At 62.3% G+C, this 14890-nt stretch overlaps 3 pseudogenes; all 3 read left to right on the top strand.

The window, feature by feature from the left end:
• Positions 1-3306: 3306 nt before the first annotated feature.
• Positions 3307-3425, top strand: LOC142874446 (uncharacterized; annotated as a pseudogene).
• A 3850-nt stretch (positions 3426-7275) lies between these two features.
• Positions 7276-7394, top strand: LOC142874445 (uncharacterized; annotated as a pseudogene).
• Positions 7395-11243: 3849 nt separating this feature from the next.
• LOC142874444 (uncharacterized) lies at positions 11244-11362 on the top strand (annotated as a pseudogene).
• Positions 11363-14890: the final 3528 nt, after the last annotated feature.

Raw genomic sequence — 14890 nt, 5'->3', positions numbered from 1 at the left:
CGAGTGATCCTTCTGCCTCAGCCTCCCGGGTAGCTGGGACTGCAGGCATGCGCCACCATGCCCCGCTAATTTTTTATATATATATCAGTTGGCCAATTAATTTCTTTCTATTTATAGTAGAGACGGGGTCTCGCTCTTGCTCAGGCTGGTTTTGAACTCCTGACCTTGAGCAATCCGCCCGCCTCGGCCTCCCAAGAGCTAGGATTACAGGCGTGAGCCACAGCGCCCGGCCGGATTCATTATTTTTAAAAAGTGTCTCTTATCTCTATTATTGCATTTTCTTTTCTCTCTCTTTTCAAGCAGATGATGGGAGTCCAAGTATTAAGGTGACATGTGTTGCCCGTGCCCCCCTCCGCCCCGTGTTCTTATTCATTTACCTCTCATGTTGTTCCAGCATATTGTGGGGGCACCAATGTTAAGGTCGGGTGCGGTGCGTTGCCCTCTCCCAGCCTCCCCCCTCGGGTCAGAGCTTCAAGTGCGCCCATCCCCCAGTCGGTGCGCACCCACCCCATTCCTAATGGATGTGTATGCCCATCCCCTCCCCCCACCCGCCCGACACCCACCCGAAGAAGGTGATTCCTCTGTGTCCACTTAGGTGTCCATCGGTTCGTACCCATTTGCTGGTGAGCGCGAGCACGTGGTGCTCGTGTGTCCATTCTTGGGATACTTGGCTTACTGGAACGGGTTCCAGCTCTGGCCAGGAGAACCAGGAGAGGTGCCCTCTCACCGCTGCTCCTCATAGCCGAATAGCACTCCGTGGTGTCCACGCGCCACATTTTATTTACCCACTCGTGGGTCGATGGGCACTCGGGTGGCTTCCAGGTCTTTGCGATTGTGACTTGTGCCCTGACTCTAACCCTAACCCTTACCCAGCCCGTCTCCTCCACGGCCCCTGCCTGACTGACTCCTTCCCGCCCGGCCTGTCACCTGTCACCGTCCTCTGCCCCTGCCTGACACGCTCCTCCCCGCCCGGGCCGTCACCGTCCTCGGCCCCTGCCTGACGGGGCTCCTCTGTCGCCTGGGCCTTCCAAGGGCTTGGTGTGGACGCTGGTTCCAGGACGCCCTCCCAGGAACCCGGTAGCAGGGCGGCCGCAGCGTCTCGCGCAACCCAACCGTCCGCCGGCTGGCCGCCGTCGCTAAGTGGCCTGCGGGGGACGTGCTCCCGCTGTGCCGTGGGGGCCCAGCCTGGTGTCTTCTCTGAGGCCCCGCGGCTGCCGCTCCCCGCAAGGGGATAGCCGCGGAGGTGGGGACCGCCTCCTCATGGGGACGTACACTCAGCTCTCCACGTCGGATTCCGGGGCTCTCTGTCCTGCCAGAAGGCCCAGCTGGCCTGCGGGTCCTTAGAGTGGCAAAAACATCCGAAAACTGAGATTGAGGGTCCGGTGGGTGTCTGCACTTTTGTGCTGGGCACCCCAGGGAGGCCCGGGGGCTGGCTGGACAACGCGGTCTGCTGGGCGGGGGCTTTGGAGGAGCAACTGATGCCCTTTGCACTTTGGGTAGCAAGTGTCTGAGGTGTCTCTGGGCCCTGTGCCATGTGGGGGCGGGGGCGGGGGCGGGGTGGGAGGAGGAGGAGGAGGAGGAGGAGGAGGTGGGAAGGGCCGTGGCCTGCAGTCGTGTTCCCCGGGGTGGCACAGCATGTGGCTTCTTCCACAGGCTGCTTGGCCTGGGCTCCCTGCACCTGGGCCTTTGGAGGACTGGCCCTGTGCTTGCCAACACTTCCTGCAGGGACCCAGAGCTGGGAGGTTGCATCTCTCAGCCCTGGGTCGGGCAGAGCCCCAGCGGGCCATGCCCACAACCTCTCTCAGCACGGGTCCCCCAGAAGGCTCCTTTGGGACCAGGATTCTCTTGCGGGTGACTCTTTAAGGTCTGGCCCCTGGATGGAGGGGCACCAGGAGTAGAGGAGCAGGAAGGGGAAGGGGGTGGCCATGCGAGGGGACACTTTCAGGCCAAGTCCCAGCTTCAGCCTGATCCTCCTGGGAACCCCTGGGTGGACATCACACCTCCTGGTTGCCCCGCTCTGAGACAAGGAGCCGGGCTTCGCATTCCCACAGCAGCCAGTCGTGGGCTGAGGACACCTGGGGCGTTGGGAACTCCCTGGCTTCTCCTTGGATTAACATCTGGAGCTGCTTGTGAATTGTGCCGCCACACACACCCGAGTGCAGGTGTCTTCTGCACAGACTGCGGGCCTCGCTCTTCTGAATGCCGCTAGCTCGCCACCCACCCACCCGCGGGTGAACCTGGTCAGGGTACTTTCTCTCAGGGGCAGACTCTCATCCGGGCGGGCTACCGGTGTCTCTGTTTGCTCGTTTCTTTCTTCCACTTCGGGAAAGGCTTCCTTACTGGGTGTGGAAATCTCCTATGCCTTTCCTCGCCTATTCTGTCAGCTTTCAAATTCTCTTTCGGTTGCCACCCTCACAGATGGATTAGGAAACTCTTTGCGGTGCACTCATTAGTGAAATGACCTCAATGACGCTGGAATCCAATATCTAATCGCCGATTTTTAGCGAGTCCACACGCCAGGGTGGTTGGGGTCCAATGCAGCCCCGGCCAGGCCCAGGCCCCTTGGACTGGGCCACAGGAGGACACAGAGGAGGGTCCCGGCCCCCACGGTAGCGGTGCGGGCAGTTCTCCAAGGGCTTGGGTGTTTTCCAGAGGGAGGAGATGGAGGGGACTGATTTCTTCAGCGCCCCACAAACCACGCCACCCCACCCCACCCATGGGACACATCCGGGGGGGGAGAGAGAGAGAGAGAGAGAGAGAGAGAGAGAGAGAGAGAGAGAGAGAGAGAGACGCCCCATACACTGGCTCCCCTCCCCCGTGTGCTGTGCCCCAGCCCTGGCCCGGGGGAATAGGCGGCCGCAGGGCCACAGGGTGGGCGGCGCAGCTGAAAGGGGTTGTGGGGGAGGGCGGCCCCTGGCTGGGGTCAAAGGGCGAGCGCCCCGCCCACCCCGTGCGCAGTCAGCGGCCGCGGCGCGCTGGGGGTGGGGGCGGGGAGGTGAAGGAGGCCAGGCGAGGAGAGGAGGGGGGCTGGAAGGTCTCCACCTTGGTGGGTCCAGCCGTGGAGGCGCATCTTGTGTGAGTGTGAGTGAGTGAGTGAGTGTGAGTGTGTGTGTATAGAGAGACAGCCCCCAACCTCGGCCCGCCGCTCCCTGCCCGCCCCGCCTGTCACCCCCGTCCCTCGGAGCCCGCCGGACCCGGCCGGCGAACTCAACAGGCCCGGCCCGGCGCGGGGCCTGGGGCGGGAGGAGGCGGCGGGGAAGCGCAGAGAGGCTCGGCTTCTTGAGCGGGGCAGGGGCGCCCTCCACCGTCCACGGCCACACCACCCCGAACGCGCCCGATCCCGTCTGGTCTCGGAAGCTAAGCAGGGTCGGGCCTGGTTAGAACTTGGATGGGAGACCGCCCGGGAATACCGGGTGCCGTAGGCTTCTTCTTTTTTTTTTTTTTTTTTTTGCCTCTGGTTCTGTCGCGTTTCTGGGAGCGCGGGGGCGGCCCGGGGTGGGGGTGACCCCCACCCTCAGCGCCCGCCGCGGTGCCTGGCGCCCCAGCCCGCACCGTGGGGCCTCCTCTTGTCCCGAGCCGTGACACCGCCGCCACGCGGCAGCATGCGTGGCTTCTGGACTGTCAGGTCTCAGACCAAAGGTCTGCTCTGTGGGAACGGACACGCCGGAGGAAACCTTGAGAGTCTGAGAGGGGAGGGAGTTCCAGAAGAAGGCCAGGATGTCATTTTGAGGGAGTATGTGACCAGAACTCGTCCCGTTGCTTTTGGGGTTCTATGGGCTACACGTAGGGATCTTTGGTGGTGGCACCTGATGTTGGGGGATCCGGAGTCACACCCAGACCTGCTCCACAGGCCTCCTTTTACTTTTCTCTTCGGATTCATTTTTTTTTTTTTTTTTTGAGACAGAGTCTGGGTTTGTTGCCCAGGCTAGAGTGAGTGCCGTGGCGTCAGCCTAGCTCACAGCAACTTCAAACTCCTGGGCTCGAGTGATCCTTCTGCCTCAGCCTCCCGGGTAGCTGGGACTGCAGGCATGCGCCACCATGCCCCGCTAATTTTTTATATATATATCAGTTGGCCAATTAATTTCTTTCTATTTATAGTAGAGACGGGGTCTCGCTCTTGCTCAGGCTGGTTTTGAACTCCTGACCTTGAGCAATCCGCCCGCCTCGGCCTCCCAAGAGCTAGGATTACAGGCGTGAGCCACAGCGCCCGGCCGGATTCATTATTTTTAAAAAGTGTCTCTTATCTCTATTATTGCATTTTCTTTTCTCTCTCTTTTCAAGCAGATGATGGGAGTCCAAGTATTAAGGTGACATGTGTTGCCCGTGCCCCCCTCCGCCCCGTGTTCTTATTCATTTACCTCTCATGTTGTTCCAGCATATTGTGGGGGCACCAATGTTAAGGTCGGGTGCGGTGCGTTGCCCTCTCCCAGCCTCCCCCCTCGGGTCAGAGCTTCAAGTGCGCCCATCCCCCAGTCGGTGCGCACCCACCCCATTCCTAATGGATGTGTATGCCCATCCCCTCCCCCCACCCGCCCGACACCCACCCGAAGAAGGTGATTCCTCTGTGTCCACTTAGGTGTCCATCGGTTCGTACCCATTTGCTGGTGAGCGCGAGCACGTGGTGCTCGTGTGTCCATTCTTGGGATACTTGGCTTACTGGAACGGGTTCCAGCTCTGGCCAGGAGAACCAGGAGAGGTGCCCTCTCACCGCTGCTCCTCATAGCCGAATAGCACTCCGTGGTGTCCACGCGCCACATTTTATTTACCCACTCGTGGGTCGATGGGCACTCGGGTGGCTTCCAGGTCTTTGCGATTGTGACTTGTGCCCTGACTCTAACCCTAACCCTTACCCAGCCCGTCTCCTCCACGGCCCCTGCCTGACTGACTCCTTCCCGCCCGGCCTGTCACCTGTCACCGTCCTCTGCCCCTGCCTGACACGCTCCTCCCCGCCCGGGCCGTCACCGTCCTTGGCCCCTGCCTGACGGGGCTCCTCTGTCGCCTGGGCCTTCCAAGGGCTTGGTGTGGACGCTGGTTCCAGGACGCCCTCCCAGGAACCCGGTAGCAGGGCGGCCGCAGCGTCTCGCGCAACCCAACCGTCCGCCGGCTGGCCGCCGTCGCTAAGTGGCCTGCGGGGGACGTGCTCCCGCTGTGCCGTGGGGGCCCAGCCTGGTGTCTTCTCTGAGGCCCCGCGGCTGCCGCTCCCCGCAAGGGGATAGCCGCGGAGGTGGGGACCGCCTCCTCATGGGGACGTACACTCAGCTCTCCACGTCGGATTCCGGGGCTCTCTGTCCTGCCAGAAGGCCCAGCTGGCCTGCGGGTCCTTAGAGTGGCAAAAACATCCGAAAACTGAGATTGAGGGTCCGGTGGGTGTCTGCACTTTTGTGCTGGGCACCCCAGGGAGGCCCGGGGGCTGGCTGGACAACGCGGTCTGCTGGGCGGGGGCTTTGGAGGAGCAACTGATGCCCTTTGCACTTTGGGTAGCAAGTGTCTGAGGTGTCTCTGGGCCCTGTGCCATGTGGGGGCGGGGGCGGGGGCGGGGTGGGAGGAGGAGGAGGAGGAGGAGGAGGAGGTGGGAAGGGCCGTGGCCTGCAGTCGTGTTCCCCGGGGTGGCACAGCATGTGGCTTCTTCCACAGGCTGCTTGGCCTGGGCTCCCTGCACCTGGGCCTTTGGAGGACTGGCCCTGTGCTTGCCAACACTTCCTGCAGGGACCCAGAGCTGGGAGGTTGCATCTCTCAGCCCTGGGTCGGGCAGAGCCCCAGCGGGCCATGCCCACAACCTCTCTCAGCACGGGTCCCCCAGAAGGCTCCTTTGGGACCAGGATTCTCTTGCGGGTGACTCTTTAAGGTCTGGCCCCTGGATGGAGGGGCACCAGGAGTAGAGGAGCAGGAAGGGGAAGGGGGTGGCCATGCGAGGGGACACTTTCAGGCCAAGTCCCAGCTTCAGCCTGATCCTCCTGGGAACCCCTGGGTGGACATCACACCTCCTGGTTGCCCCGCTCTGAGACAAGGAGCCGGGCTTCGCATTCCCACAGCAGCCAGTCGTGGGCTGAGGACACCTGGGGCGTTGGGAACTCCCTGGCTTCTCCTTGGATTAACATCTGGAGCTGCTTGTGAATTGTGCCGCCACACACACCCGAGTGCAGGTGTCTTCTGCACAGACTGCGGGCCTCGCTCTTCTGAATGCCGCTAGCTCGCCACCCACCCACCCGCGGGTGAACCTGGTCAGGGTACTTTCTCTCAGGGGCAGACTCTCATCCGGGCGGGCTACCGGTGTCTCTGTTTGCTCGTTTCTTTCTTCCACTTCGGGAAAGGCTTCCTTACTGGGTGTGGAAATCTCCTATGCCTTTCCTCGCCTATTCTGTCAGCTTTCAAATTCTCTTTCGGTTGCCACCCTCACAGATGGATTAGGAAACTCTTTGCGGTGCACTCATTAGTGAAATGACCTCAATGACGCTGGAATCCAATATCTAATCGCCGATTTTTAGCGAGTCCACACGCCAGGGTGGTTGGGGTCCAATGCAGCCCCGGCCAGGCCCAGGCCCCTTGGACTGGGCCACAGGAGGACACAGAGGAGGGTCCCGGCCCCCACGGTAGCGGTGCGGGCAGTTCTCCAAGGGCTTGGGTGTTTTCCAGAGGGAGGAGATGGAGGGGACTGATTTCTTCAGCGCCCCACAAACCACGCCACCCCACCCCACCCATGGGACACATCCGGGGGGGGAGAGAGAGAGAGAGAGAGAGAGAGAGAGAGAGAGAGAGAGACGCCCCATACACTGGCTCCCCTCCCCCGTGCGCTGTGCCCCAGCCCTGGCCCGGGGGAATAGGCGGCCGCAGGGCCACAGGGTGGGCGGAGCAGCTGAAAGGGGTTGTGGGGGAGGGCGGCCCCTGGCTGGGGTCAAAGGGCGAGCGCCCCGCCCACCCCGTGCGCAGTCAGCGGCCGCGGCGCGCTGGGGGTGGGGGCGGGGAGGTGAAGGAGGCCAGGCGAGGAGAGGAGGGGGGCTGGAAGGTCTCCACCTTGGTGGGTCCAGCCGTGGAGGCGCATCTTGTGTGAGTGTGAGTGAGTGAGTGAGTGTGAGTGTGTGTGTATAGAGAGACAGCCCCCAACCTCGGCCCGCCGCTCCCTGCCCGCCCCGCCTGTCACCCCCGTCCCTCGGAGCCCGCCGGACCCGGCCGGCGAACTCAACAGGCCCGGCCCGGCGCGGGGCCTGGGGCGGGAGGAGGCGGCGGGGAAGCGCAGAGAGGCTCGGCTTCTTGAGCGGGGCAGGGGCGCCCTCCACCGTCCACGGCCACACCACCCCGAACGCGCCCGATCCCGTCTGGTCTCGGAAGCTAAGCAGGGTCGGGCCTGGTTAGAACTTGGATGGGAGACCGCCCGGGAATACCGGGTGCCGTAGGCTTCTTCTTTTTTTTTTTTTTTTTTTTTGCCTCTGGTTCTGTCGCGTTTCTGGGAGCGCGGGGGCGGCCCGGGGTGGGGGTGACCCCCACCCTCAGCGCCCGCCGCGGTGCCTGGCGCCCCAGCCCGCACCGTGGGGCCTCCTCTTGTCCCGAGCCGTGACACCGCCGCCACGCGGCAGCATGCGTGGCTTCTGGACTGTCAGGTCTCAGACCAAAGGTCTGCTCTGTGGGAACGGACACGCCGGAGGAAACCTTGAGAGTCTGAGAGGGGAGGGAGTTCCAGAAGAAGGCCAGGATGTCATTTTGAGGGAGTATGTGACCAGAACTCGTCCCGTTGCTTTTGGGGTTCTATGGGCTACACGTAGGGATCTTTGGTGGTGGCACCTGATGTTGGGGGATCCGGAGTCACACCCAGACCTGCTCCACAGGCCTCCTTTTACTTTTCTCTTCGGATTCATTTTTTTTTTTTTTTTTTGAGACAGAGTCTGGGTTTGTTGCCCAGGCTAGAGTGAGTGCCGTGGCGTCAGCCTAGCTCACAGCAACTTCAAACTCCTGGGCTCGAGTGATCCTTCTGCCTCAGCCTCCCGGGTAGCTGGGACTGCAGGCATGCGCCACCATGCCCCGCTAATTTTTTATATATATATCAGTTGGCCAATTAATTTCTTTCTATTTATAGTAGAGACGGGGTCTCGCTCTTGCTCAGGCTGGTTTTGAACTCCTGACCTTGAGCAATCCGCCCGCCTCGGCCTCCCAAGAGCTAGGATTACAGGCGTGAGCCACAGCGCCCGGCCGGATTCATTATTTTTAAAAAGTGTCTCTTATCTCTATTATTGCATTTTCTTTTCTCTCTCTTTTCAAGCAGATGATGGGAGTCCAAGTATTAAGGTGACATGTGTTGCCCGTGCCCCCCTCCGCCCCGTGTTCTTATTCATTTACCTCTCATGTTGTTCCAGCATATTGTGGGGGCACCAATGTTAAGGTCGGGTGCGGTGCGTTGCCCTCTCCCAGCCTCCCCCCTCGGGTCAGAGCTTCAAGTGCGCCCATCCCCCAGTCGGTGCGCACCCACCCCATTCCTAATGGATGTGTATGCCCATCCCCTCCCCCCACCCGCCCGACACCCACCCGAAGAAGGTGATTCCTCTGTGTCCACTTAGGTGTCCATCGGTTCGTACCCATTTGCTGGTGAGCGCGAGCACGTGGTGCTCGTGTGTCCATTCTTGGGATACTTGGCTTACTGGAACGGGTTCCAGCTCTGGCCAGGAGAACCAGGAGAGGTGCCCTCTCACCGCTGCTCCTCATAGCCGAATAGCACTCCGTGGTGTCCACGCGCCACATTTTATTTACCCACTCGTGGGTCGATGGGCACTCGGGTGGCTTCCAGGTCTTTGCGATTGTGACTTGTGCCCTGACTCTAACCCTAACCCTTACCCAGCCCGTCTCCTCCACGGCCCCTGCCTGACTGACTCCTTCCCGCCCGGCCTGTCACCTGTCACCGTCCTCTGCCCCTGCCTGACACGCTCCTCCCCGCCCGGGCCGTCACCGTCCTCGGCCCCTGCCTGACGGGGCTCCTCTGTCGCCTGGGCCTTCCAAGGGCTTGGTGTGGACGCTGGTTCCAGGACGCCCTCCCAGGAACCCGGTAGCAGGGCGGCCGCAGCGTCTCGCGCAACCCAACCGTCCGCCGGCTGGCCGCCGTCGCTAAGTGGCCTGCGGGGGACGTGCTCCCGCTGTGCCGTGGGGGCCCAGCCTGGTGTCTTCTCTGAGGCCCCGCGGCTGCCGCTCCCCGCAAGGGGATAGCCGCGGAGGTGGGGACCGCCTCCTCATGGGGACGTACACTCAGCTCTCCACGTCGGATTCCGGGGCTCTCTGTCCTGCCAGAAGGCCCAGCTGGCCTGCGGGTCCTTAGAGTGGCAAAAACATCCGAAAACTGAGATTGAGGGTCCGGTGGGTGTCTGCACTTTTGTGCTGGGCACCCCAGGGAGGCCCGGGGGCTGGCTGGACAACGCGGTCTGCTGGGCGGGGGCTTTGGAGGAGCAACTGATGCCCTTTGCACTTTGGGTAGCAAGTGTCTGAGGTGTCTCTGGGCCCTGTGCCATGTGGGGGCGGGGGCGGGGGCGGGGTGGGAGGAGGAGGAGGAGGAGGAGGAGGAGGTGGGAAGGGCCGTGGCCTGCAGTCGTGTTCCCCGGGGTGGCACAGCATGTGGCTTCTTCCACAGGCTGCTTGGCCTGGGCTCCCTGCACCTGGGCCTTTGGAGGACTGGCCCTGTGCTTGCCAACACTTCCTGCAGGGACCCAGAGCTGGGAGGTTGCATCTCTCAGCCCTGGGTCGGGCAGAGCCCCAGCGGGCCATGCCCACAACCTCTCTCAGCACGGGTCCCCCAGAAGGCTCCTTTGGGACCAGGATTCTCTTGCGGGTGACTCTTTAAGGTCTGGCCCCTGGATGGAGGGGCACCAGGAGTAGAGGAGCAGGAAGGGGAAGGGGGTGGCCATGCGAGGGGACACTTTCAGGCCAAGTCCCAGCTTCAGCCTGATCCTCCTGGGAACCCCTGGGTGGACATCACACCTCCTGGTTGCCCCGCTCTGAGACAAGGAGCCGGGCTTCGCATTCCCACAGCAGCCAGTCGTGGGCTGAGGACACCTGGGGCGTTGGGAACTCCCTGGCTTCTCCTTGGATTAACATCTGGAGCTGCTTGTGAATTGTGCCGCCACACACACCCGAGTGCAGGTGTCTTCTGCACAGACTGCGGGCCTCGCTCTTCTGAATGCCGCTAGCTCGCCACCCACCCACCCGCGGGTGAACCTGGTCAGGGTACTTTCTCTCAGGGGCAGACTCTCATCCGGGCGGGCTACCGGTGTCTCTGTTTGCTCGTTTCTTTCTTCCACTTCGGGAAAGGCTTCCTTACTGGGTGTGGAAATCTCCTATGCCTTTCCTCGCCTATTCTGTCAGCTTTCAAATTCTCTTTCGGTTGCCACCCTCACAGATGGATTAGGAAACTCTTTGCGGTGCACTCATTAGTGAAATGACCTCAATGACGCTGGAATCCAATATCTAATCGCCGATTTTTAGCGAGTCCACACGCCAGGGTGGTTGGGGTCCAATGCAGCCCCGGCCAGGCCCAGGCCCCTTGGACTGGGCCACAGGAGGACACAGAGGAGGGTCCCGGCCCCCACGGTAGCGGTGCGGGCAGTTCTCCAAGGGCTTGGGTGTTTTCCAGAGGGAGGAGATGGAGGGGACTGATTTCTTCAGCGCCCCACAAACCACGCCACCCCACCCCACCCATGGGACACATCCGGGGGGAGAGAGAGAGAGAGAGAGAGAGAGAGAGAGAGAGAGAGAGACGCCCCATACACTGGCTCCCCTCCCCCGTGCGCTGTGCCCCAGCCCTGGCCCGGGGGAATAGGCGGCCGCAGGGCCACAGGGTGGGCGGAGCAGCTGAAAGGGGTTGTGGGGGAGGGCGGCCCCTGGCTGGGGTCAAAGGGCGAGCGCCCCGCCCACCCCGTGCGCAGTCAGCGGCCGCGGCGCGCTGGGGGTGGGGGCGGGGAGGTGAAGGAGGCCAGGCGAGGAGAGGAGGGGGGCTGGAAGGTCTCCACCTTGGTGGGTCCAGCCGTGGAGGCGCATCTTGTGTGAGTGTGAGTGAGTGAGTGAGTGTGAGTGTGTGTGTATAGAGAGACAGCCCCCAACCTCGGCCCGCCGCTCCCTGCCCGCCCCGCCTGTCACCCCCGTCCCTCGGAGCCCGCCGGACCCGGCCGGCGAACTCAACAGGCCCGGCCCGGCGCGGGGCCTGGGGCGGGAGGAGGCGGCGGGGAAGCGCAGAGAGGCTCGGCTTCTTGAGCGGGGCAGGGGCGCCCTCCACCGTCCACGGCCACACCACCCCGAACGCGCCCGATCCCGTCTGGTCTCGGAAGCTAAGCAGGGTCGGGCCTGGTTAGAACTTGGATGGGAGACCGCCCGGGAATACCGGGTGCCGTAGGCTTCTTCTTTTTTTTTTTTTTTTTTTTTGCCTCTGGTTCTGTCGCGTTTCTGGGAGCGCGGGGGCGGCCCGGGGTGGGGGTGACCCCCACCCTCAGCGCCCGCCGCGGTGCCTGGCGCCCCAGCCCGCACCGTGGGGCCTCCTCTTGTCCCGAGCCGTGACACCGCCGCCACGCGGCAGCATGCGTGGCTTCTGGACTGTCAGGTCTCAGACCAAAGGTCTGCTCTGTGGGAACGGACACGCCGGAGGAAACCTTGAGAGTCTGAGAGGGGAGGGAGTTCCAGAAGAAGGCCAGGATGTCATTTTGAGGGAGTATGTGACCAGAACTCGTCCCGTTGCTTTTGGGGTTCTATGGGCTACACGTAGGGATCTTTGGTGGTGGCACCTGATGTTGGGGGATCCGGAGTCACACCCAGACCTGCTCCACAGGCCTCCTTTTACTTTTCTCTTCGGATTCATTTTTTTTTTTTTTTTTTGAGACAGAGTCTGGGTTTGTTGCCCAGGCTAGAGTGAGTGCCGTGGCGTCAGCCTAGCTCACAGCAACTTCAAACTCCTGGGCTCGAGTGATCCTTCTGCCTCAGCCTCCCGGGTAGCTGGGACTGCAGGCATGCGCCACCATGCCCCGCTAATTTTTTATATATATATCAGTTGGCCAATTAATTTCTTTCTATTTATAGTAGAGACGGGGTCTCGCTCTTGCTCAGGCTGGTTTTGAACTCCTGACCTTGAGCAATCCGCCCGCCTCGGCCTCCCAAGAGCTAGGATTACAGGCGTGAGCCACAGCGCCCGGCCGGATTCATTATTTTTAAAAAGTGTCTCTTATCTCTATTATTGCATTTTCTTTTCTCTCTCTTTTCAAGCAGATGATGGGAGTCCAAGTATTAAGGTGACATGTGTTGCCCGTGCCCCCCTCCGCCCCGTGTTCTTATTCATTTACCTCTCATGTTGTTCCAGCATATTGTGGGGGCACCAATGTTAAGGTCGGGTGCGGTGCGTTGCCCTCTCCCAGCCTCCCCCCTCGGGTCAGAGCTTCAAGTGCGCCCATCCCCCAGTCGGTGCGCACCCACCCCATTCCTAATGGATGTGTATGCCCATCCCCTCCCCCCACCCGCCCGACACCCACCCGAAGAAGGTGATTCCTCTGTGTCCACTTAGGTGTCCATCGGTTCGTACCCATTTGCTGGTGAGCGCGAGCACGTGGTGCTCGTGTGTCCATTCTTGGGATACTTGGCTTACTGGAACGGGTTCCAGCTCTGGCCAGGAGAACCAGGAGAGGTGCCCTCTCACCGCTGCTCCTCATAGCCGAATAGCACTCCGTGGTGTCCACGCGCCACATTTTATTTACCCACTCGTGGGTCGATGGGCACTCGGGTGGCTTCCAGGTCTTTGCGATTGTGACTTGTGCCCTGACTCTAACCCTAACCCTTACCCAGCCCGTCTCCTCCACGGCCCCTGCCTGACTGACTCCTTCCCGCCCGGCCTGTCACCTGTCACCGTCCTCTGCCCCTGCCTGACACGCTCCTCCCCGCCCGGGCCGTCACCGTCCTCGGCCCCTGCCTGACGGGGCTCCTCTGTCGCCTGGGCCTTCCAAGGGCTTGGTGTGGACGCTGGTTCCAGGACGCCCTCCCAGGAACCCGGTAGCAGGGCGGCCGCAGCGTCTCGCGCAACCCAACCGTCCGCCGGCTGGCCGCCGTCGCTAAGTGGCCTGCGGGGGACGTGCTCCCGCTGTGCCGTGGGGGCCCAGCCTGGTGTCTTCTCTGAGGCCCCGCGGCTGCCGCTCCCCGCAAGGGGATAGCCGCGGAGGTGGGGACCGCCTCCTCATGGGGACGTACACTCAGCTCTCCACGTCGGATTCCGGGGCTCTCTGTCCTGCCAGAAGGCCCAGCTGGCCTGCGGGTCCTTAGAGTGGCAAAAACATCCGAAAACTGAGATTGAGGGTCCGGTGGGTGTCTGCACTTTTGTGCTGGGCACCCCAGGGAGGCCCGGGGGCTGGCTGGACAACGCGGTCTGCTGGGCGGGGGCTTTGGAGGAGCAACTGATGCCCTTTGCACTTTGGGTAGCAAGTGTCTGAGGTGTCTCTGGGCCCTGTGCCATGTGGGGGCGGGGGCGGGGGCGGGGTGGGAGGAGGAGGAGGAGGAGGAGGAGGAGGTGGGAAGGGCCGTGGCCTGCAGTCGTGTTCCCCGGGGTGGCACAGCATGTGGCTTCTTCCACAGGCTGCTTGGCCTGGGCTCCCTGCACCTGGGCCTTTGGAGGACTGGCCCTGTGCTTGCCAACACTTCCTGCAGGGACCCAGAGCTGGGAGGTTGCATCTCTCAGCCCTGGGTCGGGCAGAGCCCCAGCGGGCCATGCCCACAACCTCTCTCAGCACGGGTCCCCCAGAAGGCTCCTTTGGGACCAGGATTCTCTTGCGGGTGACTCTTTAAGGTCTGGCCCCTGGATGGAGGGGCACCAGGAGTAGAGGAGCAGGAAGGGGAAGGGGGTGGCCATGCGAGGGGACACTTTCAGGCCAAGTCCCAGCTTCAGCCTGATCCTCCTGGGAACCCCTGGGTGGACATCACACCTCCTGGTTGCCCCGCTCTGAGACAAGGAGCCGGGCTTCGCATTCCCACAGCAGCCAGTCGTGGGCTGAGGACACCTGGGGCGTTGGGAACTCCCTGGCTTCTCCTTGGATTAACATCTGGAGCTGCTTGTGAATTGTGCCGCCACACACACCCGAGTGCAGGTGTCTTCTGCACAGACTGCGGGCCTCGCTCTTCTGAATGCCGCTAGCTCGCCACCCACCCACCCGCGGGTGAACCTGGTCAGGGTACTTTCTCTCAGGGGCAGACTCTCATCCGGGCGGGCTACCGGTGTCTCTGTTTGCTCGTTTCTTTCTTCCACTTCGGGAAAGGCTTCCTTACTGGGTGTGGAAATCTCCTATGCCTTTCCTCGCCTATTCTGTCAGCTTTCAAATTCTCTTTCGGTTGCCACCCTCACAGATGGATTAGGAAACTCTTTGTGGTGCACTCATTAGTGAAATGACCTCAATGACGCTGGAATCCAATATCTAATCGCCGATTTTTAGCGAGTCCACACGCCAGGGTGGTTGGGGTCCAATGCAGCCCCGGCCAGGCCCAGGCCCCTTGGACTGGGCCACAGGAGGACACAGAGGAGGGTCCCGGCCCCCACGGTAGCGGTGCGGGCAGTTCTCCAAGGGCTTGGGTGTTTTCCAGAGGGAGGAGATGGAGGGGACTGATTTCTTCAGCGCCCCACAAACCACGCCACCCCACCCCACCCATGGGACACATCCGGGGGGAGAGAGAGAGAGAGAGAGAGAGAGAGAGAGAGAGAGAGAGACGCCCCATACACTGGCTCCCCTCCCCCGTGCGCTGTGCCCCAGCCCTGGCCCGGGGGAATAGGCGGCCGCAGGGCCACAGGGTGGGCGGAGCAGCTGAAAGGGGTTGTGGGGGAGGGCGGCCCCTGGCTGGGGTCAAAGGGCGAGCGCCCCGCCCACCCCGTGCGCAGTCAGCGGCCGCGGCGCGCTGGGGGTGG

This window comes from Microcebus murinus, chromosome 12 (genome assembly GCF_040939455.1).
Source record: "Microcebus murinus isolate Inina chromosome 12, M.murinus_Inina_mat1.0, whole genome shotgun sequence".
In the NCBI taxonomy this organism is placed as follows: domain Eukaryota; kingdom Metazoa; phylum Chordata; class Mammalia; order Primates; family Cheirogaleidae; genus Microcebus; species Microcebus murinus.
Note: the sequence above shows the minus strand (reverse complement) of the source record. Positions and strands in the feature narration are given on the sequence as shown.